Source organism: Strix uralensis, chromosome 2 (assembly GCF_047716275.1).
Source record: "Strix uralensis isolate ZFMK-TIS-50842 chromosome 2, bStrUra1, whole genome shotgun sequence".
NCBI lineage: Eukaryota > Metazoa > Chordata > Aves > Strigiformes > Strigidae > Strix > Strix uralensis.
The window spans coordinates 19995149-20019596 of record NC_133973.1 but is presented as its reverse complement, the minus strand read 5'-3'; the positions used below and the strand labels follow the sequence as shown (position 1 = coordinate 20019596).

At 45.0% G+C, this 24448-nt stretch overlaps 1 protein-coding gene across 6 annotated transcripts in view; it reads right to left on the bottom strand.

Annotated features, from left to right (window-relative positions):
• GJA8 (gap junction protein alpha 8) overlaps window positions 1-24448 on the bottom strand; it is a 46264-nt gene that overhangs the window by 21084 nt on the left and 732 nt on the right. For 4 of the 6 annotated variants that reach the window (XM_074857692.1, XM_074857669.1, XM_074857687.1 and 1 more), the window contains exons 2-3: window positions 22367-22494; window positions 10730-10821 (exon numbers count right to left, since the gene is read on the bottom strand). The gene's annotated coding sequence lies outside the window, so the exon portion shown is untranslated. Of the gene's footprint in view, window positions 1-3289; window positions 3337-10729; window positions 10822-22366; window positions 22495-23828; window positions 23938-24448 lie in introns of those variants that run through there. The other 2 variants (XM_074857679.1, XM_074857701.1) reach the window with 2 other exon arrangements.

Genomic DNA, 24448 nt, shown 5'->3' with positions numbered 1-24448 from the left:
TGAACAAAACCTGTATTTCACAGCTCATCCGGATGGGTAAAGTGATGGTAGAAATGTGAGACTGATAGCAGGTTTACTGATCCGCAGTTAACTGCACTGTTATATGAAAGCAGAAGAAGGTCTAAAGTGGTAATGCAATGCTTTGAGAGACATGACGCTTTAAAAACTCCTGTTTCCCAGCTCTGAGTAGAATTCTGGGCTAAATCAACACACAAAAAATTATTTAAATAACAAAATATAATCATTGAGAACTGCTTAAAAATTTTTACTAGGCACCAAAAATACACAGCTCCCCAGTAAAGAAAGAATAGTGTAATTGAAAAAGCACAGCCAGATTTTAAATGGAAATGGAGGTGGCTTTAAGTAAGTAAAACACATATAACAAATAGTAAGAGAGGAGAAGCTGAATATAAATTAGAAGATAGGAATTATAAAAAAATGATGATGGAAGTGAAAGGGGAAAAAAGACTGACAAAGCCATTTTTTTAAAAGTAAATTAAGAACAAAATGAGTCTTAATCATGGTATTGATCTGTTATCAGATGGAAATGTTAGATTATTCAATAATAATGCAGACAAGAAAAATGCAATCAATAAATACTTCTATCCTATTGCTGGGAAAAAAGAAAGTAGATGATGAAGACATTGTTGATGACATGTCTATTCTTGTAGTATCTCAGAGGAATTAAATACCACCTACTAAAATCAGGCATTTTAAGTCAGCAGGACTGGATACCTTGCACTGAAAATTTTTTGGTTTTTTTTTAAATAAGCTGCACAGGATGTTTCTGCACTATTTATGTTGTTTTTCTGTACTTCTCGGTGCAGTGAGTAAGTCCAGGAGGAGAAGAAAACCCATAGTCTGGGAGTTTGTAAAGACTATGTAGAAGGGCATAATTATTTTATAATTATCTCATAACTGTAATTACTCACAGGTAACTACAGACCTGTGATAGGATCTCAGTACTGAACTAAATAATGAAGTGGCTAACACAGAACACAAGGAACAAAAGGAGGGAGATATAACTAGGTGCAATCAACACGGGTTTATAGAAAATTCACTCCATTGAACTGTGTTAATACTTTACTCTGAGGAAATTGCACATACAGTTGTTAAATATAACAAAGCTGCTACAATATACTTAAGATCCTGGAAGGCAGTTTCCCTTCTATCACATGGCAATTTGATTAAAGAGCTTGCTTGACATAAAAATAAGATAGCAGTCATTAAACAGACTATAAATGACCTATCAGACTGGTCCCAAAATGCAATTGAGAACTAGAAGTGATTGTTTTGTTTATAGTATGTTTGTACCAAGATCCTGGAGGGTGTTTGGCATCACGATATTTTTAGTCAATAACCTGGAAGAAAACATCAAACGTTTTGCAAATGTCACTAAGTCCAGGAGAGGGACGAATCATGAAAAAGGGGACTGCTGATCTAGAGCACTCCTGATGGCACAGTGAGCTGGGCAAACACAGAAAGGGTTTGCTTTAGCACAAGGAAGGTCGTGTCTTGCACACCCACAAGATCGGCTGTAGCTCTGCTATGGGGAACTCTGTCCTGGGAAGCATGACTCTGCAGAGGACTCTGAGCTTAGGGTAGCTGAGGAGCTGCACATGAGCTCACAGTGCAAGACTGTGCTTGATAGGGCTAACATGATCCTTGGATGTACACGTAGAGGCCAGGTGTGTACATATAGCACCTCACTCCTGCCTGTTTTTTCTCCAATCTTCATGACAGTCATGTCAAAATCTCACCATTATGTGTTCTCCACGACCCCTAATTCAGCCAATTAGAAAAAGAGTGTTTATTTTCTGGTTCAAAAGTCAGCTTGCTTTAATGACTACCTGACAGCTTGAATGAAGAAGGTACCCCCCCAGGACTGTCTTCTCACTTTGTACTGATCATATGAGATCTTGGATCTACACATGGGCTGCTAGTATGTAATTTTAAGGGCTTAAATCTGCTCATCTCTAGTCCAGCTCCCAAAAATAATTATGATCTGTGAGGTAGCCCAGAAAGCAGTGTCACAAGTGGCGATGTACAGCATCATCCTGAGAATTCTTGCTCATGAATTTCAAAAGCTGGTCCTGTCTATGAGTGTCTCATCCCTCAGTCCTGGAAAGATAGCGCCTGTCTTTGCTATCCATCTAAGGGAAGCAGTTTGAAGGACACTGGCAAGACCATGGAAGAAGCAAATGTGAAGCGAGAAGACCAGAATTACTGCAAAGCAGAATGAGAACAGCAAAGAACGCTCAGCAGAAAACAAAGCAATAAAGACACTGCCAGAGCACAATCCATATGTGCCAAAGGACAGCTCACAACTTAAGCTTGAAGGAGGCAGGATCTAGCTTGCATCCCTTAGAGAGCAGATAAAACTTCTGTAGACTGCCATGGAAGAAGATCTGTGAAAATACCAAGTGCTTCTGATGATCCAGGCCTGACTCTCCCTTTTAGGCAAGATATTTAACGGTGACACAAGTAAAGAGGGTTGCACACAAACAACACATCCCTGACCCGTGGAAACCACTGCTCCAGACTGGGTCTGAGCCCCTAAGGACTGTGTTTGTCCAGGAGTATTCATGGTTTCAACAGCTGTGTTTGTTACAGAAAGGGAATCGGCCTTCTTGGGAAGAATTTCTGTCCAAGCAGCAAAGTCTTCATGCAGCAGGGAATGAGCGTTCTTTTAAAGTCATTAACTCAGCTGTTTTGCACAGCAATAAACCCTAGATAAGGAAACAGCCAAGAGCAACGCAGATTGCCAGAGAGGGGTGGGGTAGAGCAGAGGTCTCTGTTTCAGTTCCTGACAAAACCTTTCACTTTTACTCCCCACAACTAGATATCCACCTCGGTGGCACAGGTCATCCATGAGCAGAGGCAGTCCCGGTACCATTGGAAACAAACCCAGGGAACAGGGTGATGGCATGTTTCTGGTGAGAGCCATCTAAGCCAAAAGCCATAAGGACTGGAGAAAGTCTCCTGGGGCCCGACTGTGTGAGCACAGCCATCCCGACCGTGTGCTGGCTTGCAGTGATAACATTGTGTGCTGAGGTTGGCACGCAATCCAGGTGAAGTCACAAGAGGAAAAGCTTCCCACCCTACGCAGCCTCCGCGGTCACATTCACAGCCTCTCGCCTTCTTACCATCCTCGCCACGCTCCACCCAGCTAGCCCTCCTGCGCCACAGGGAACACGCTGCCCTGCTTGGCTTTCTTCCACTGTGCTGGGGAAGAGCTGGTTCACAAGTGGCCATTGTGTTTCCTAGGAAGTACAGTTACAGCAAGTACCTGCTCATACCAGCTGTGTGCAAAGGCTCAGAGCCTCTGCTGGCGCCTACTGACATTGCTCCAACCTCCATCTGCGTCAGCGCTCATCTTTCCAGTGCTGTTCTCAGAAGTTTCTAATGGTATGTTGCACCACCGACTCTTCCACATGCACACTCTTGGCCTCTGCCAAACTTTAAATCTGTGGGGAATAAGGTAAGAAATGAAGCAAAGCCCTGACATCATGGGCATAGAGTTTTTCCACAAAAAAAATTAAAATGTCCATTGAGGGGAGGGGAGGGAAAGAACTCATTCTTGTTTGGCTCAGAAATATAGGAGAATAACTGTTCAAGGTTTAAAGAAGACAAAGCCATAGACATAGCAAAGGAATGCCTTGGCTTGGCTAGTGGAAAATTAAAGCAATGCTTTTAAATTAATACCTCTTATCACTGAGCACGTCAGTGGACACTAATGAAGCCTCATTTACTTTGGGATATCACTGCAGCATAATCCAATAAAAAGGCGAACCAAACACTGTGAGTTCAGGTGGGAGGCCTGCATCTAGCCCATGCCCTCTCCTCCCAATGAAGATGGTGTGTGGTCATTCCTGCTGGGGACTCTGACTTCTCCCACCCTGTACAACCAGACAGCCAGACCCATGGGTGCCACCACAGGCAGTGGAACAGTGGGATGAGGGGCTGGCGGCAGGGTGGGGGTGGTGACAGCTCCTCCTTGAAATGTTGATGGTCACCTCCACCATCTTCAGTGGTCTTTCGGGGGTGGAGGTGGTTACCAATGTCATGGAGTGGGAATGGGGTAGATGGTTACATGGGAAACAGAAATGAAGGGGCAGCAATGCTGCTTACTGGAGCAATAGCATTTGAAACTTAAAAGAGGGAGAGTGATGTGGTTTGCCTGTTTGCAGGCTGTTTGCACAGAGCAGGGTGAAAAGGAGTAATGCCTTGGTTTGAGAGGGGATGCCTTCTGGCCTTGCCCTGAGGTTCCAACTCTCAACCCCACAGCTGCCAACAGTGAGCCAACCTCTGTCTGTAATGACAGAAAGGACTGCTGTGATCATCTAGACCCACACCTTTGAAAACTTGGGTCAGAAGACTTGGCAGAAATCCTTTCCATCTCTGCAAGGGTCTACTTTCTAACAAGAATCCAGCCACAATTTAAAAGCCTCCTGTGGAGGATCCTCCACAACACTCAGTGAGTTTTTCTAGTGGTTAATTACAGACAATGTTAAAAAATAGTGCTTTTTCTCATATGACTTTTTTTTTTTCCCCAGTTTCAAATTCTGGGTTTTGGATTTCATTACACTTCAGTCTGCTAGACATAGAAAGTTTGTTCCCCATGTAAGTATATATAGACACTGAAAAAAGTTAGCCTTCAGCTTTCCATTTCCCTTCAACTCTCCGACCTGTTTCACTGGAAGGCAGGATTCCAATTCTTTAACACCCTTGGGCATTGTCCCTGAAGCCTCTCCCATCCAGGAACCACCAACAGAAGCACTAAATAGAGTACATGGGAAGTGACCATGTTAGTGCTAAATGACACACGTGCTCGGCCTCTCCTAGAGCTATTCATCTTGAACTTATTTACCGAAAGCTGCATGAGTTCCCCCAGCTACAGCATCATCCCGGAATTTTGTCGTCAGCCAGTGAGCTGCACCAGCCCCCACTTCTTCCCTGTCACTGCTTTCCAAGACAAACTTGCCAGCTGATAAGCATAGCCTGTGTTCCTTATTCTTTGACATGTGACTTACAGCAGCTAATGTTATGCTTGGCCCCATCTTTCTGAGTGATCCAGACTATTGCAGTAATGTATTTTTTTGCTAGCTTACTGATTTTTGAGTCATTCCTACTGATCAATGACTATTTTGCTGTCTTTCAGATCATTGATAGTAGAGTTCAACAGTATACAGCCACAAATGACCAACTTTACAGTACTTATTACCCCTTACAATTACACATCTCCATCCATTTGGAGGACCGACATGTTTCCTGTAAAGTTCTAACGTCCATGTTGCAAGAAACTGCAACAACAAAAATCTCTAAAAGCACTATAATAGCACTACCTATTCCTGACTCAGTCTACCTGGCGTAATTTGATTGTAAGTGCTTTAAGGTAAAGTTACCATTTGATACATGTTTCTGTAAGGGCCTACCACTAATGAGCCCCTAATTAAGAAATGGTAGTCTTCCTCTCTGGCTGGGACAAAAGCAAGCTTATGCACATGCTTAACTTCATCCTGTGCCAGAGGAGCTAGTCTCAACGCACACTAAAATTCTGTTTTTGCAGGACTAGGCACCAGGAAGATGCATAGCATGCAACAGGGAAGGTAAAACAGGAGGTTAGACAGTCAAAGCTTTTCTTTATACTGTTGCAAATACAAACCTCTTCTCACATCTTCTTTTCAGTTGTTAAATACACAAATTTGGGATTGCATTCCCATGCCTGGTTGCCTCAGGGGCCATACACAAATTACAGAAATTGCAAATAAGCAAATATATGGATTCCCTGACTTCCAAGGGATTTTTGAAGATTAACTACTTAACCCCTAATTATACCAACACTGGCTGGCTAATGAATGAGGTGAGGCAACACCCTTGGCTGGTAGGATTCATGATGAAAAAAGGTGGGTTATTCCATCCCAAGGGAAGAGAAGGGCTCATGGGTCTGGCATCTCATTGTGCAGATTTCCCATCTGGGACAGAGTCTGTACCTACAAGAGTGTCTCATCTTCCCCATTTTATTGTAGGATCACTGTAAGAGAAGGTATGAAATCCAGTGGCTTCGCTCAGTGTAAACAAAGGGTCCGAGTGACACAGATCCTTCCTGGAGAGGCACTTTCCCCTGCTGTCATAGCTGACTCGTGTGAGAACACCCTACCTCCTAGAAGATTTCACTTTAGCTATGAGGGACACTTTGGTTTCCTGCATGATCCAAGTGGTTTGCCCATTCCTGTCAGACCACACACCAGAGAGGAAGCTGGCACACTCCAGGCTTCTCAGGTTTGGTGTTTCTGATTGGGAGCAGAGATGTGGTTAGAGGGTGAAACTGTAGTCACTGCTGTCAGGAAACACCAACCCTTGCAACGTGCTACTAGATATTAAACTTTTAGTTACCTTCACTTTAGTCTCTTGACCTGGACCAGGAAATACAGTGCAGGGTCTTACAAGCACTTCCAAGCACGCTGCTTACTCTGCAGCCCAAGGTATAGCTGTGGCCTGTGGTGACAGACCCATGAAGATTTTTAGCACAAGGAGCCTACATGCCAAGAATGGATCCAGACACCCAAGCTAGCAAGAGAGGTGGGGATAAACAGCATCCACAACTACTGCATATGGCACTTGCCCTGTAATCCACAAAGTAAAATAGCGGATACATTCCTCTCATCATATCTTCCTTCACATTACCTTTGAGAATACAGACTTACTCAGAGATCTGATACAGAGGATCCAGACCATTGTAGAGCCACAGGCCCTCCAGACAAATTCAGGACAGTTATCTAGGGGATAAATTCTGCACTCATTGAATTTGGAGAGAGCAGTAGGACTTGGGGACCCATCATTTGTGTACTTTCCCCCACAGAGGCCCTTAGGCTAGCTAGCTGAAAAAATACAGTATTTTGGAGTGTATTCAATGATTGGGTCACTTCTCCATTGTATAAAACACTGTCCACACTTCTCCCACCTTTCCCTGATTATTTTCTTCCTCTTTCCATCTTTCTTTTTGTTTTTGACTCCTTCCCCCTTCCGTGTCTCTCTGCTTCAGCTTGACTGGGCTTTCATTCCTCCTTTAGCCAATGACTCTCTCTTCAATACCATCTCATTGGTTGATCCACACCCGCAGCACTGGGCACTTCTGTCCCCCCAGACGGATGGGCTTCACCCCCCTCACAAAAACATATCCCAGTAGTATTAGGCCTGTACAGAAAAACAGACATCTCCTGATTACTGTTAGATCCTTATTGCTTTATACAGGAAGAGCCTGTTTATAGCCTGGAGCCTGAAAAGACTTTTGGAATTTGAAATGCTTTCTCCTTCCATTTTGAGGGCAAGCAGCTGAAGAGACCAGGAATCCTGCCTCCCCTCACAAATATCTTGGCCTTCCAGATATCGACCTTACCTTTAGATCCTGCAGCTCAGCAAATGTGCTATCATATATCCCAGTGTTTATCCAGCCTATGCAATGTGATAGGCCACCTATATTGAAGGGGGTGATTGACGTCTAAGAACGGATGGGAGGTGACCTTCCACACAGCCGTGATATATTTTTGGAAGGGCAAGACAAAGTCAGAAGGGCTTACTAAACTCTTTGATCATTTAAGCTTCTGGTTACCAAATAACCACCAGTATCCTTTCCATAAACCCATTTATTCTTAGCTACATGAATCCTCATCCCCATTTCTGCAACATTAGCATCTACTCCTAAGCTACATCTTTCCTCCCAGCTACACCATCATCCCTCAGCAGTTCCAGTAAGCCATTCCCCAAGTGCTCTCCTTCTCCTGATTGAAGACACATCATGCATCTTGCTTGCTGCACCCTTCTCTCACCTTCCACAGCATCCCAATCACTTGACATGAGCAACCAGTAAGCCACAGTTTGAAAACTGCTACTTCTAAGCCCTCCACCAAAAAAAAAAAAAAAGTAAGAGAATCTACTTAATTCATGGATTTCTCATAGCTTCTCTCATTCCCCTGTCAGTTGTTACATTCACATCTACTGCTGCTAACTAGCCTCATTTTTAGCAAAGCACAGCAGGAGCTAAAGACATCTAAGTCTGGTAGAGTTATAATATCAGAAGTACTCCCCCACTTTCATTATCTCCATGTCCTGCTTTTTATTTTCTCTATTCCCTTTATCTTCTCCTCCTTTCTTTTTTGCTGGTATGGTGAACTGCTACACTAGGTCTGCAGCAAATATCTCACACCTATCTGTAGCAGGGGTATCCATCTCAAAACGGGACTCACCACCTTGCTGTCTTTCCTGGTCTAAGTACATAATGCAGGCTTTTTTTGTCAAAAAGCACTCCAGAAAGAAAAAGATAGTAAGCCAGGCTAGTGGTGATGGGGTGCAGTAGGCCACTAATTAGGACCTTTTACTAGAATGTGGGGAAAAAAAAGAAAGTGAAGATCAACACTTTCTCCATTTGACCTCAAGTGTCTTGGGCAAATGGCTCTGCCCTTCAGGCTGGAGCACGTTGTAGGATGAAATTCACTCAAATCTGACAAGGAAGCTCCTTAAAATTTCAAAGAACAGTGACCAGACAGCTAGATAAAGTGAAAATGTAAGTCTTGGTCTTACGTGGGCAGATTACCAGAGGGACATAAAGGAAGCCCAGTCCCACTTTTTACCACCATGACAGCTTAGCCTAATATTACATACACTTCATTTTATATGCTCTGCTGATCCACTGAGCAAACTTCAGCACTACAGCTGCCTCCATCTCTACAAACAGTTGATTTCAGAGATGAGGGGGCTAGGTGCTGTTTTCCATCCTCCAAGAAGTTAAATCTCATCATTTACCTCCTGGTCTTAGACACTGGCCACAACACTTACCTTCTGCACTAGCCCTGCATTGTGCACCAGTTACAATCTGGTATGCCTTCTCTGGAAACCTGTACAAGTTCAGGCCCTGACAGAGAGATGGCCAGAGGGACAGCTTGCTTATGGATCTCAGTGGACTGAAGCAAGAACTAGATATCAAGTTCCTCAGGCTGTTACCAAATGCAGACTTTGGGGACATTACTGACAGAGAGCACAGACTTCCAGGGTGAGGTGGCATCAGCAGTGTTTGGAATCTAAGTACCGGTCTCAAGAGCTAACAGCAGGTGCCAGGTGGCACACCAGTACACAAATACCTTAACAATATTTAGCTGCCTAACTCTTAGGTGGGCAGATAATCAGTATTCATTTTAAGAGGAATTAGGTGTTTACTGTGTGTTGTGCTCCTGATCCTGCCTGGTATGAGTCAAGGGAAAAAAAAAAAAACGTTAAAGTGCAGGAAAATAAATTTTGAAGGCTTGGAAAGGGGCGTAAAGGTGAGCAAGCAGATGCAGAAAGAGTCAGTAAGTGGTTAAACACCACTCAGGAAGATGGCAAGTGTGAGGGCATAGCAGACAGCTATGAAATGGGGACATACAGAGTCCACATCGAGAGGCTGAAACCGGACGGAGAAGGCACAGAAGGAATATGACGCTGAAGAATGCCAAGGGTAAGGCAGCAGGACCTGGGAGGCAGGAGGCTGGGGACTGCAAGCACCACTGCAGTAACCGAGGACAACTGAGCTTTTCACTAAGACAGTGTAAACAAAAAGTCAGGTTTTTAGAGGGAAAACTGGTGAGATTTGACAGGTCCATATGCAAGACAGAGCTTGGATGCAGTAAAATGTGTGGTAATCTGGATGTCACTGTCAGGGAGAACAGCAGAAGTGCTGGGTGTGATGAAGGGAGATGGTCTTGGGAAAAGGCCTGGGTTTCCCACACACTGAGTTCCAGGTGTTGGTAGGGGTTGATGGAAGAATGGCAAAATGTGTAGATGCTGGAACAAAGAGATGGTAGTGCAAGACATTGGACAGAAACAAGAGAAAGAGAGCAGAGCAGGAGAAGAGTTCAGAAGGACAGGAAAGATCAAAGCTAGTTGGAAAAAAAATAAGAGGTTCCTAAAGATGGCTGGGGCAACACTAGATATTTCTGTGAGAACAACTTTGGGCTTATCATATTGAAAATAAACTTGAAGGTATCCAAGCAAGTATTGGAGAGGAAGAACTTGGCAAAGATAATGTGAATACAGGGAATGCGGAAGGAGTTTGTTCCATTCTGCAAGTTTGCAGCATGTGGAAGTGATTACAGGGATGATTACAAGACTAGTGCTATATAAGAGATACAGGATAATAACATTCAATGAATAACATAGTACAGAGCAGAGCTATAGGTCAAGAAGCAAAAAATATGCTGAGAGCTGCAAAATCCTATTTTCTGAGTAAGATGGAAAAGTAAAACAGCGTCAAATTGAAACTTTTAATTGATTTCCCTGGAAGTTTCTGTTGTTCATGATAATTCCTTCCTCTGAAGAAGTCCCTTGTTTCACCTTTCATCATTTTAAATAGTTGGAGCAGTGAAGCTGAAATCAAATCTTCAGCCATGAAAAAAGTGAAGGACTTCACCCCCAAGTTCTTTGATAAAATCTTTAGAACATTTTCTCCAGGAAGCAATTTTCGCATCATGACTTTTCTCTCCAATTCAGAAAGAAGGACACAAAGTCTAGGATCTTTTTTTTTTAAAAAAAAAACACCAAGAAAGGAAAAAAATGCATTCTTAAACATCCAAATTTCTCACTCAGAAGGAAAATTCTTCTTTCCAGCCAGTTCCATGACAGGTTTCGTTGTTCTCCCCTAGTGGCAAAATACTGTACACCAGTTTGGCACCAGTTACAGGTTCCAGAAATGACATACCTGCTCAGTAGCTGCTTCTTGTTCTGTATTCAGGTGTCCTTAGTTCAAACCCATAAAGGACTCTCCCAAGTGTATCACTGCAAGTTGGTTGCCTGTAAAAAAAAAAAATAAATTAAAAACAGGTCAGAAAATTGCCATGGGCCTACAGGTAGAAGTTGCATGATGAAAAAAATACCCTCTTTTAGTGATAATTAAGATTTGTACAAGAACTACTTAGGTGCTTAATACCCCAAGAGAGAGAAATAAGTTATTTCTGGAAAAAAGGAAAGACAACAAACAGCCCTTGTGCATTCCTTCCCATTATCATAAGTCTGTTGTTCATAGCTCTGGGTACTAACATACTGCAATCACTTCAGATGGCGTGCATTTCCAACTCCACTAGGTACTGAAAAGTAACAGCTATCTCAACTTCTGCGAACCCCTATTCTAACACAAAACTCATGTGCCGCCGTGCCAGTCATATCAGCACACCTGGTGCTCCACAAACCTAGGAGATTATTCCACCCGCGCCTTGTCTCAGGTTAGGGTCGTTTCTTTGTTACCTTGCTCTGGACCGGAGTCCCACGCCGGTTGCTAGCTGCAGGCAATTCAGCCTCCCATGGTCTGCAACGTTTTCTGCAGAGCTGCTCAGGAGATTACACCAGTGATGGCATTTTATCGGTGCTGCTACGAGGTGAGCGCAGACACGATAAGGAAGCGTTAAAAGTCAACGAGGTGCCATTGACAAGGATTGAAGCTGGGCTCGCGCTTCTCCACCGATCATGTGTGTGCTGATGCTGTGCAGTCCAGTCGCCTTCTCACCAGCTGCTGCTTTGGCAGGCGGCACCTTTCACCCTCTCTTTTCAGTACTCAGCCTCCTGCCTGGCCAGCCAGCTCATCTTCCCTGGAAGCTGTCACAGCATCAGGCCCACAGGGAACAAATCTTTTCTTATGAAAACCCCACAGGTTCCCTAGTGAGCATTAAAGAGATTTTTTGTTGCTCAAACACACTGATGGAGGGGTAGCCTGGTTGCTTCAGTTCCTCCCCACTGTTCCCTCCCAGAGAGGAAAGATCTGCTCTCTGAAGTGACAGCTCTCCCAGGCAAGCGTTCGCACATGCTGCCTGGAGCAGAGCAGTCCCCAGCATCATGCCTGGCATACACCCACAGAGATGTGCAGGCAAGCCCCAAGGCTTGGGAAACCTGCTGTGACTAACAGCTTGATTAGAACCTAAGTCTTTTTCCACCAAGTTTTCAGGGGCAGGTGAAGCAGCTCATAAGAAATTTATTTCTTTTGTGCAACCTTAGTCCCTGAGCTGGAACCACACAAGCAGTCAGCAAGCTGTAGGCTTAACCACATCACAGGGCAATACATGCTGTTAGACCCAAAACATCCTGGCACCATCCTTGCCATGGTGACCATCAACTTCACATAACAACAGCAGAGATATCCTAAGTGGCTACAGACTGATCAGAGTGTTTCAAAACCTGAAACTCAGGAATCTCCTCTACAACCTACATAACAAGGATCCACACCAAGGATACTCCCACTGCCTGAGCTACCACAGCTGAGGCTCAGTGGCTCAAGCAACACTGCTCTGGAGAGCAACCAACTCACCAGAACGCCCCTAACAGGCCCTGACACACAGCAAACCCCCACAACAATTGCAATGAGATAAAGCACTCCATTATATTCCCATGGGGCAGGTGTCGTTGTCATAACTTGCCCTCTTTCCCAGCTCATGCCAATGAAGTCCTTACCAGCTGCCTCAGCACAGAAGCCCAGGTCTAAAGGAAATTCTCAGTTCACCTCCTGAGAGGCCCTTCCTGTACAAAGTTCAGATGCACCAAGCATTCAACTAGGCAAACTGCATCTTGCCAGTCATCTGGCACCCTGAATTTACATTTATAAAGAGAGAAGAGAGAGTCACTTCTTGGTGTGTTCTTGCTGGAAAACACCTTCTGAGATAGCCATGCTTTCTGTTTCCTAGTCTTCATAAAGACACCAGGGGCAAGAAGAGTCTCTCCTTACTCCTTGAGATTCAATACAAAAACACATCCCACCGACGCACCTTGCAGGCGGTAGGCAGCACAGGCAGAGCTCCCTGCTCACTCCCAGGAGAGCAGGCACGTAGGGTTTAGTGCTGAGAACATGGTGTCGGGGCCAGGCCAGCCCTTGCCACACCATACCATGCTTGCATTGGCAGGCACCGCTTCCCATGCTATGCCAAACAGATCTGAGGCTCCCAGGAGACTTAAAGACGCAGGGATATTGTTAAAGGGAGATGTTTCTTTCCCAGAAGAACCACATTTCCAGTACAGGAACTCCATCTAAGGCCACTTAGCTGTGGATGTTGCCCTGCTTATATTTGCACAGGGGGAAGAGGCTGTGACAATATCTGCGTGTGTGTCGCTGTAGGGATATCTGAAAGCAACAGTCACAGGCTATGTGCAGTAAAGGCCCTGCTCAAATACTTAGTAGATGCTATTTCAGCTTAATTTTAAATGATTTCTCCATTGTCTGTAATTTCTATTTCTCCCTCCACCCCCACCCCTCAGGACAAAGAGGACAAAGGCTTTGTCTAAAGACAGGATTGTGCCTCTGCCAAGTACCACGCTGGGAACCTCAGGGGTCTGTCCTGCTTTGGATTCTTCTCTTTTACATTATTTTTTAAACACACCCCTGCCCCCAACCAGGGGAAAAAATGCAATCCCTTAACCAAAAGGTGCTGGAGAACAACGAGCAGGAGGGGCCCACAGTGTACTGGTATACATGGGGAGGGACAGACAGGGGCCTACATGCCAGCACCTCCTTGGCAGCTCTGAGCAGCCACAGCTGCTCTAGCCTACAAGCCAGGGCAGCAGGGGTGGCTGCCAGGTTCCCCTGGTGCCCTCTTCGTGGGGGACACAAACGCTGGGCCCTGTGTCCTCCCTGTCTCCAGATACGAGCAGGCCCGCGGGAGCGAGTGGAGCATCCCTCCCCCTGCAATCCTGCCACCAGCTGGGCTTCCACCCTGGCCTGATGGTGCTCCGCAGCCTGTGAAACGAGCCTTTGCCGCGCAAACCTTCTCCCTCCCTTTGCCACTAGAAACACAGAATTCTTCCAGAACTTCAGCATTTTGGGAAAAGAAAAAAAAAAATCTGAGGAGGAAAAAAAAAAAATTTTGAGAAGTTTCCTTCAACCAATAGCCTCTGGTACAGTGGGCCCTGTGGCTGGGCTGGGTGTCCCCACGCTGGGTTTAAAGGCCTTGGCAACGCTTGTGTGGTGTGTCCCCCGCATGGAGCCACATCTAACAGCTCCCAGCACCCACCGCCCTGGGGCATGGCTGGCCTTGCCCTGGCTCCTGACCGGCACCCTCATCTCCTGATTCCTTGTGTCACCAGTCCTCAAGCATTTTAGCCAGGGACCTAGCAAGCTCCTCACGGACCTAGCAAGTACCTCATGGATGGTCATTCAATGTCTGCTCCCGGGCAAGAGCAGCAAGTTTGCCGGTCTGGCAGGCTGCCCCCCAGCATTTTATCAAGCAGTCACCTTACCTTGTTTGAGCTTCAGGGAGTTCAGCTTGGGGTGAAGGGTAGGTCAGCTCTTATCTCGTATCTACACATGCAGATGTAACCCTTACCAGTTCCCTTTCCAGCTCTGAGAGTTCCTGGCCAGCAGTACAGTGAGGACCACGCTTTTCCCCTCTGCTGAGGCCTTTTAGCAGGAGGCAAGCAGTGCCAAAGAGCCACAAAGATTTCCCAGGAACCCCCCCAGCCTTGAGGAAAATCCTGGGGGCATCTCTGACCTTTCTCCTCTGCAGGGCTCATGGCTAGGGGAAGGAGCAGAGCCACAGCCTCCCCCCAGTCCAGGCTGGTGAGAGCAGCCCTGGGGTGAGGCTCAACGATGACAGGAGCTGAATGAAGCCCCCACACAGGATCGTACAGGCCCTGTTAGGTTCAGAGATTACAGAAAGCCACCCCGGCCCCTTCTCATTCTGGAAACGTTTTTAATGCAGCTGAGGTGGATTCAAGAGCTTGAGCTACAGGATCTTGAAGTCTGTTTAAGCAAATACCACTTTTGTCAATTTTCCAAATGTCTGTTCACATACAGACTGTCCTAGCATCCTGCCAGGGCTCCAAACATTCATCTATGGAGAAATTTTCTGGGAACTTGTGCCTGCATCCTTGCCTTGCCTTCTGACCATTTTAAGCCAATCACATAAATATGAGGCACGTGGAAATGTAGGCATGAAAGATTGCGTTCTCCAAAGCCCTGCAGAAGTATGTGAGTTAGGGAGCCCTGCTCAGACCACTGCCACCTTGTCCTAACCACAGCACATCACACCCAACTCAAACACCAAACTAGCAAATCGTATCTATATGCCTCACTGCTGGAGGCTACCACAGGACAGAGACACAAAACTGAGTGGGGGAGGGTGGGAAGGGAACGGTAGAGGAGGCAGAGACAGTTGGTCCCGTGTGTTTTCTTTCCTTAAAGATAAAAATTTACCCCAGTCAAATGAAAAATAAGGAACAATGCAGGAATTTTAAAGAGGCCCAAGCTGCCACCTGACTCAGCGTCTAGGCAGGATATCGATTAGCAAGGCTATTCTTTATTCCTCTGCTATTGTTTAAGACTGGCCTCCCTCATGACAGCAACAGGCGTGGGAACACAGCAGCTTTGGTGTTAAAAAGCGCTTTTATCACTGAGCTGAGTAGAGGGGTCTCTGGGAAACAGAGATGGTGTATCTGATAGGCAAGGAAATGCATTCAAACCGAGAGCCTTATTCTGAGATCTCTGAGGCCCTGCTAACAACTCTGAAGCACACCAAGGCAATGCAGCACATCCCCAGTCCAGTATTTCTTCTGAGTTGTATTCAGGCTCCAGTGAGTTCAGAGAGGTGCAGAAAGAAAACATCTCTGCCTGCTAAAAATTCTTAAATTTTTCCTTGAGCCCCAGTGGCTGCTTTGGTGGCTGCTCCTATAGACATACCCACCCTGGTTTTAAACAAGTGAGACTGGGTTCTGTAAATGGTGTGGCACAGACAGCACAGAGAATAGGCTCACCACCCATGTCCTTATCCCTCCTTCTGAGCAGGTTTTGCTAGCCAGGTTGGGCTCCAGCCTGCAATACCTACCACAATAATGTCAGTAGGCGAGGGCATCTCCTCCTTATTCAACCGAACCAAACAACTGTAGGGTGGTGTGCATCCTTGCCACTTAAACTATCCAGGCGCCTGCAGCCTACCAACAAGCCAACACAAGTCCCTACCAAATGAACTGACTGACAGTTATACAGCTTCCTGGTAGCTCTAGCCAGCAATAAAGCAAAATTTTTGGTTTCCTGGTAGTTCTCAATGCATTAAAAAGCAACATGCTTCAGTACTTGAACGTACCTGAATTGACTGAGTGGGGGACAAACAGTGACCACCAACCAGGTTTTCAGCCAGCCAAAATACTTCTGGCTTTTCTCAGGGCTGAACAGCTGCTGGGTCCTGATTTTATATTCTCGGTAGGTTTGTTGTTCATTTGCAACAGAATCTAACATGTAACCACCTTATATATACCTATGGGGGTCTTTGTTTTCACCTACCTTTAAGATAAAATTAAAAAATGAGATTTCTTCAGGCACTGACTGGAAAACATTAACATATGAGTTGACTTCAAAGGTATGCCAAATGAAAGTGGTCAGTGCACTGGAGAGTGGCTCTCCAGGCATAGGGCATGCTCTCCGTAGATGCTAGATATTTCCTCCAGCATCTAGAAACACTCTGCAACATGGCTTCACATGTCTGTGTAAGAATACACAGTTTGGTAATAGTGTGACTGCACCGACTTTTTCTGCAGCTTTTGTGCTTCAGTTTCATTCTTTCCATGCATTTTTCACCTTCCCAAAGCTTAAAAGCAGTCAGGACTCAGCCAAGATTCTCCTCCTCCAGTCTGTGCCAAATGGACAACCAAGCTAAACTTAGACGTTTTTTAATAGGTGATAGCCCCCCTTCTACAAGAACCACGTTAGCATACAAATATTCTTTTTCAAAGATGATGGACATGTTTTCTCAGGACTAGTTATTTATACTGCCTCCGTGCCAGCTTGTGCTCAGTGCCTAGCACAGAGCAAGCCACGCACCAGACTGGGAAACTGAGGCCCAGAGCCTGGCTCAGCCCATACAGGCACTACAGACACAGCAGGCTGGAGCTACTTGGCTCTGCAAAAATAAACCCAACTCTAGCACTAACCTGCACATCAATCCAGAGATAAACAAATAACTATTGCATCAGCTCACAAGCTTAGCAAAGATGTCAATTATGTCCTTATCCACATATTTGAGCAGTCAGGAGTAAAGGAATCCATCATCTTACCCATTACTCCACAGTCCAAAAAGCAATCCAATAAATGCAGCAGCATGCAATTTAAGGTACAGCTCCTCTCTCCTTGAGCTCAGTGGCATGGTCATATTTTCACTGCTTACTTTCTGACCTTCTTCCTCTTCCAAACCCAGCTTGCTCTCAGACAGTGAAGGTCCGTCTATAACACACACTGATAGGACCAAGGCACAGGTTCCAACATGATCCCACCATCATCAGCGTGGCCAGGATGCTCCCCAGCAATTTCTCTCCAGGCCAGTGAAGCTCTCCCAGGATGGTTCAGGTCCTGGCCTGACGAATAACCGCTCCCACAAGGCAGCATGGACAAAAGCACTCTGGGATCTGAGGGGTGGAGAGGAAAGCCAAATGGACATAAGCTGTGCCATGTCATTTGCTCTCAAGACTAGCAGAGCAGTCTCTCATCAGTATTAAGACATTGTCTTTTTGCCCCATATTGATCAAACCCCAGACCCTCTACCTGCATCAAGAAGCCCCATATTTGGGTGATCATGCCTCTCTTATCAGGGAGGTAGTCGCAAGAATGCTTCCTACAACTTTTTTTTATGAGGAGTTAAATTTACTCAGGAGCCTGGAGTACTTAAAGATCGATATTCTTCCTCTGCCAATGCAGCAGCTCATACTCCTCTCATGAATTTCACCTGCTATCACAGTGCTTTGTCTCCTGGCCATTTTACTCCATCACATGAGTCCAGGCTAGAATCCCCACAGGACCCCCATGGGGCAAGACGAGAGATGGCTCTTAAGGACTGCCTCAGAAATCCCCTGGCACATGAAAAGAAAGATGTCAATCTATGAAGCACTTCAACAATTGTTCCTAACTGGAATGAGAACTCAGAGGCAAGGATAGTCTATGTGAAACCTGGGGATAAAGCATCCTCTGCCATGGGAGTCCAAATCATGGCACAATCTTCCAGAGGAAGCAAACAAATCCAGAATGCAGGTACCCATTTTTTAGGAATCTTTCTTGTTGAGAAAAGCCAGCCATAAAAATAAGTGTTGATACACTTTTCTAACCAAGAAAACGCAGGCAACCAAAACAAAAAAGCTATTCTGACAGATCTGCACCTAGAAAAGCAAATAACATGTATTTTTAAACATAGAAGACTTCCTCAGTGAGCAATCTGACCCCCCAAATTAGGAATGTTATTGATGCCATGGGACGTATGTGCCAATGTATAATATTACTCACCAGATACATACATAGGTAGATAGATACATTTGTGCTAGTTGTGAATTTGGTCGTGTTCTTGTCCCTACCCAGGTCACTACTATATATTTTAAACAGCATCTGTGTTACAATATTCTTTGGGACGCATCCCTTTATTAAATTTTTTCTGTGTTAGACTGGCAAACTACTTCAGTACTTTCCTTCTTTTTCCTTGCTCATGATCTATAACAAAGCTTCCTCCTCAAACCAAGCCACTTCGCCTTCTAAATAGCTTCATCTGAGGAATTTTTGAGAAGTAATATGAATAACTTCTCCTTTTACTATTTTTCTTGATATGCTGAAGAAATCCTGAACACTGATATGATTTACCTCTATAGAAGCTGTTGCACTGACCTTGACCTCCTACAGACCATCTGTTCCCAGCAACTTACAATTGTAGCATAATTCAGGTGGGAAGGGACATCAGGAGGTTTGAACTTCTTGTTCTTTAACTTCATCAGCCAAGACCAGCCTTCCTTTTTGACACCAGTTTCCCCAGCAGTTCATCTTTACTAGACAGACTAGGTGTCTATCCTGGATTGTGGCAAAGCTGAGGAGTGGTATAGCTCAGAGGGCAGCCTATTATCAGACAGAGCAACTTGGAGGCTGCTCTATGTAATGCAAGAAGCCTCAAAGCATCTCAGAGCTCAGAGGGCTTTAAGGTGGCTTAAGGTACACAAGTGGTGGGTTTTCTCTGCTGTGTTCCCATTCTCCTTCACTGCAGCTTACAACCCAGTCCAGAATGAATTTCTCCATATTACTTATATCACTTACTGTGTCACCACCTGTTCCAACAACTGGAAATGCTGCAGTGCATTTCTGACCATCACCAGCTGGGTTCAGCAACTAGAACAGGAGGTAACGGCAGAAAACTAACGGAAGCAGGAGGCCCAGAAACTTCCATCTTTGCAGATCTCTGGCCATTACCAAGGCCACATAATGTTGGCATCACATTAAGTTTCTTCAGCTTCATCTTCTTTTTTCATAGCTGAACCATCTCACAGCTTTGTTGTGCTTTGAAACAAAATGTGAGTTCCCACCCAGTTCAGTACCAAGCAGATTGCCTGCCCAAAGCAGTCTAGATACCACTCCACGGATCACCACTGACCTCTGCATGGATTCCTGTAATGCTGGTCTATTTGCTTACACAGCTGCAGACTACTATTTCACATCAGTCTGGTAGCTGAAAGATAATCTTGTGTCATCCCTGTGCTGGAGTTTCCATGTGGGTCTGCCTTTCAGAGTGGAAAATAATTCTTTTTAACTGTATGAAGCCATTTCTCAAGGTATCTTTTTTAATGCAAGGATGATCACACAGTTCTTAGCAGAGGAGGAAAAATGGAAGGGATTGCTCAGGTGGAAGGAAAGTTGTGTGGCCTAGATTGGAAAGAATGTGTCTGGAAGACTGGCTTGGATTTGCCCTGACCTATCAGATAGGAATGGGAGAAGAACTCCTCTCAAAGGTTTTTGGGATGGGGCTGTAGGGAGTGCAAGAGAAAGCACCTCCTGTGACCAGTATGGACAGCCATGGGAGCTCCAGGGGAAACGTTTAAGTCAGGTTTAGATTTACCCTGGCTTGTGGCACTTGGGGAGATCACCACCTCTTAGGAATCCGATGGCATTAAAGCACCAGCAACTACTCTCAAGGCAGTGTTCCTCATGTTTTCCAAACAAATTGGGAACTGCAAATCAGTGCAGATTTCTCAGCTCAGTAATTGTCACGTTGCCTCAGCATTTTTCTATCAGCATACTTCAAAGCCCTTTAGATTTTCTCCCCAAATGCAGCCATCCATCCTGCTCCAACAAATCTCAGACCTCACTGATTATTACCAATAAAATTATTGATGTTAGAAATGCTGATGCAGGAAGATGAGGCTATTTAAGAACGTTTTACCAGATGTTAGTTGAGCGATACTGCATCATTTCATGCAGCACATCGCAAAACCTCTTTCTTCCCTGCTGTGTTAAATTGTTACGTTCCCTAAGAGAGAAATGTGGTTCTTCACAAAGCTGGCCTGAGAGGAAAGTGGGGAAAGAGTGTGGGAACAGCAGACAACATCAAGGCTTCCCTTTTCCCTATTCTCCGCTGCTTGTGAGCAATCTTGCATGGCTTTTAACCACTGCCATTCACATTCTGAAGTGCTCTTTCAGTGGGCACATCCTGTGGTGTCCCTGGTTTGGTGACAACACTCCTAAATACTGAGTGCATTGTCAAAAATTCAGTCTTGAGTTCCTCTTGGTCTGAAAGAACCAATTTACTTTTCTTCTTCAAGAGGCATAGGATAATTATAGGAAGCCCCCACATCATATCATGTGGGTATCACATGCAAAAACCATCTATCCTACTAACATGCATTGCTTAGGCATCTCTGTTTCTCACACACACAGAAAGCCAAAACCCATCATCCCTGCCCAGGAAAAAAATTGGTTATTATTTTAATAGCTATTTTTGTCATATCTCAATTGGGGGTGGGGAGTAGTTTTTAAGGAAAATAAATTTCAGTTTTTTCACCAAGAAGCCAGACTCAGTATTTGAGTATAGAACTGCAAGATTCAGCTCAAAACTAATGAATTTATAGCTACTTCAACTTGTTTCAATGAAGTTTAAATATCTCTTCCTTTTCCACCATTTTAAGGAAAGCAATAAACATCAGCAAACAAGCACAATACTGTCTGACATCACTTACTGGTCATATTTCATCACCAGGTTTCTCCACAAACTCATACAGGAGTCTTAGCACAGTGCAAGTTCACTTTGATACTATCTATCAATCACCAAATCAGAGAGATGAAAAAACAGCAACCCACAAACGAAACATCTCAGTACAGGCTAGCAATTTTGTGTATAGTTTTCTGCTAGGTGTCCCATGATCACATCATCTTTGCCTCCACTAGTGTTAAAAACAAGAAGATACAGTGTGCAAAGTACCCAGTGAGAATGCAGTGCCCAGATTTATACGGAGCAGTCAGCAGTTAGGATTGGAGCAGAGTGCATCACGCTATGTATTAGGAGAAAGGGGAGAGAATTTAAATGAAATCAAATGGGAAACTAGGTGGGGAGACCCCTATGTTAGGCTATTGGCAGGTCTTCAGTGCTCAGAGAATTTCCTCGCCTCCTCCCCACTCCTCGTAGCTTTAAACATGAGTTGTGCTTGGGGCCACCTGGCAAGCCAGCGTGGCTCTCTGCATGGCCTTGGCTGGCTGCTGCGGAGAAGCCAGGGCACTCACTTCCTTGCCTTTGAGGCTGTAGGTGACTAAGGCACACACCTGCTTCCTCTGCAGGCTGTCACCTCTTCTGGGCAGGGGGGCTGTTAGAAAAAGTCAAGCAGCCAGTGTTTTACCAGGAAACCCAGGTGTCCAGAAACACAATTAAGGAGATTTGAATTGACCAAATCCTTCACCCTTCCAGAAAGCAAAACTGGATACAAACCTTCTCCACGCTTTCCTCTAATAAATACTCAGGACACCAGGCTGACAAGTATAGGTGCCTAATGCATCCCTGTGAGCCTGTTTGCCTTTATGCAGCCACACAGAAGGTGCAGCAAGAAGGAGCAGGGCTGCCTGCTTCCCTCGCACTGCTCAAGTCAACCTCACGGCACACTTTGGGAAGGGAAGCCCCCTTCCCTTTCCAAGCACCTTCCCTGCACACTGTGCACCACAACGTTGCTGGCAGTTAGTCAATTTGGAAGCTCTTGCCAACAAAAGAAATACAATTTTATTCTACGTGCATGTGTGTGGGTGCACACACGTATGATTAGCGCATGGATATTTGGTCTTCTACTATTAAATGTACCCTTCTAATCTGCTTGGGCCAGCAGTGTCCTTCTGCCCCCTCCATTTGCTGTAATTTGCATTGTTCACAGAAGGCTTCAGAATCCAGCCAACACACATCACAAAATTGGTGGGAAGAACTATTACTCATAAATTTGTGCAATTAATTAAGTTCTTAATTTTACCCAGGAGGTCATGTCTTGAAATGCTTTCAGACCATCACAAAAGAGAACAAGCTGGCTGGGAGCAATAAGCACCATCTGAGAACCCTCCCATAACTCAGGCTGTGTACTTTTCAGTTTCACTCACCACTGTCCAAGCACATGCCTCTTTTTCCTCAAATCCTTTTACTGCTTCTTCCTTTGAAGCTGACTTCCAGGGAAAGCTCTAGAGATCTTGGCCTTCAGAGCAGATTCAAGTCCTGATTTCTCTTCCCCCTGCAGAGAATGTATAGTGTAGGCTGAGGTCCTTCTACCCCACAGCAAAGCTAGCTTGCTTTATGATGGGACGTGTGACTGTGATTCTTTCCACACTGGCAGTATTGCTTAAGCAGCCTTTTTCTAAAGCTGCAAGCTTTAGAGCTGGGAGATCTCACAGCAGCACAGCTATCTAACCCCACCACAGGAAGGACAGCACATCCCAGGAACTGGATGCTGGCACTGGCACCACATGGCAGCATGTCACAAATTTCTGGGGTGAGAGGCAGCATCGATGAGTCCAGCTGGCTAGTAACCTCTGGACTTAGTTTCTGAGCAGAAAGTTTCTGAACAACCGTATTTGCTCCTGCTTCTAGGAAGAACAAGAGCTTCACAATCTACAACAGTTTTCCAGTCTATGACATTTGTACACAGAGGGACCTTTACCCACACGAATGGCCCCAAGCTGTAACTGTATCAAGTTACTCACATGACCAAGTCTTTGCAGGATCCCAGACTCAGACACTACTGAAAGTCCAAGAGTTCTGAGCAACTGACAAAAACTCTCACAGCATACATTTGGGCTTGAAACACTACTTACTGGAACAAAGTGTGAATTAAGTGATACCAGTCCAGATGACACAGATTCCAAATAAGTGCAAATAAAATATTTTCCATTGCCAGAACACCATCATGTGATTTGCATATGGCATCCCTTAGAGCAGAGGCGATTGAGAAGTATATCTTTCTCAATCGAGAAGATTGAGACTAGCTGCTGTCTCGGAATTCCCCCAGCAAAGCTAGACTGGCTGGCAATGTAGGGTGCTTAACTTCCAGGCTATTAAATCTCATTGAAATCAATGCAACTCAAGAATGTACTTAAAATTAAGTAAACGCCTACAGACTGTAATGAACTAGGATGCTGCACTGCTCTGTGTGGTTCTTTGGCTGATTTGTTTACCAAGGAAATAGAGGGACAGAAATTAGAGAAACCTAAAAGCTGTAGGAATAGCTTAAATAAATGCGCGATTATTGCATTTACATTAAAACTACCGAGTCTAAGACCCGGTTTTTAAGGCCCTTCCAGAGATCATGCACTCACTTTGACCCTCTTATAAGCATCTAACCTGGATAAATTAAAAGGAACATATAAACCAAGATCTTCTACCACTTGCCAATACAAGATGCATTATTGCCCTAGGCCTCAGAGAAAACTGTAGCTTTGCATTCACACTTTTAGTTAAGCTAATGAGGAGAAGGAAGAGAATTTTTGAGGTGGGCTCTTCTTCCTTTCATCTCAAAAGCGGTTACCAAGTTGTTCAAAGCTTGCGTGCATAGCTCTGTGGGCTCAATACCTCTCAGCGCCTGACTTTCTAAAGACTGCTACTGCACCGTTGAAAGGAGAGGTGAGTTCTTCCTATATGCTCCCTGGAAGCAGGTTAAACACTCAGTTAGCAGACAGCCCTCTGAAAAAGGGATATGGCTTTGCATTAAGCACAGTTTGTAAATGCTTCTCAGTTACTTGTTTTATTCTCTTCTTGTTTCCTTGCAAATGATGAAACTCCTTAGAAAGGCTCAGGCAGCACAGACACTTTCTGCTTGTGATTCTAATAGTTTGGCTGTCCATTCTTCTCACCAGCCGCATGCCAGCGTGTTTTCAGTGACTTAATGGCACTGCTACTTTGGGGTAGCTGAATGGGGAAGCAGACTGCAGCTGCTTCTGAAGGATATAAATATTTTTTACAGTCGGGGGGCTCCAGCAGTCCAACAGGATCAGGGACACCTGGGCTCTATTCCTGGCTCTTCTGCAGACCTGCCGTATTGTTTTGCTCCCTTCAGTAGCTCTAAAGGAAGACCTTTTCCAAGCAAATTTGTAATCTTAGGTGTGAGGCTTCCATTTGAAAATTTGAGCCACAATAAGGAATTTGGGGTGATGGGGCTAGCCTCTGAATGCAAGCCCGGGCATTCATTTGAT